Source organism: Phoca vitulina, unplaced genomic scaffold, assembly GCF_004348235.1.
Source record: "Phoca vitulina isolate PV1807 unplaced genomic scaffold, GSC_HSeal_1.0 scaffold65, whole genome shotgun sequence".
In the NCBI taxonomy this organism is placed as follows: domain Eukaryota; kingdom Metazoa; phylum Chordata; class Mammalia; order Carnivora; family Phocidae; genus Phoca; species Phoca vitulina.
Window position 1 is genome coordinate 9,442,237 of NW_022589768.1, and position 305 is coordinate 9,442,541.

Sequence of the window (305 nt, forward strand, 5' to 3'; positions counted from 1 at the left end):
GCCTGGCTTACATAAAGAACTTAGTGAGAAATGGTATGGGTTGGAGAGCTGAAGTCCCTGAAAAATACATATTCCAAGTACTCAATGGGGTTTAGTGGCTGCAGAAAATCCCAAACATTGAAATAAGCCCAGAGTAAAACGAAAGAGTTTCCCTAACACTTCCACAAGTAAAAGTGTAGCTCCGCACACCCGGTAGAGAAGAGGCATTTGCAATCTACAAAGTTCCCTCCCTCGGAAAGCTCTAGAACACCGGAGGGTTTTGTTCCTAAACTTCGGCCGCGGGGGGGGGGGGGGGGGGGGGGGGG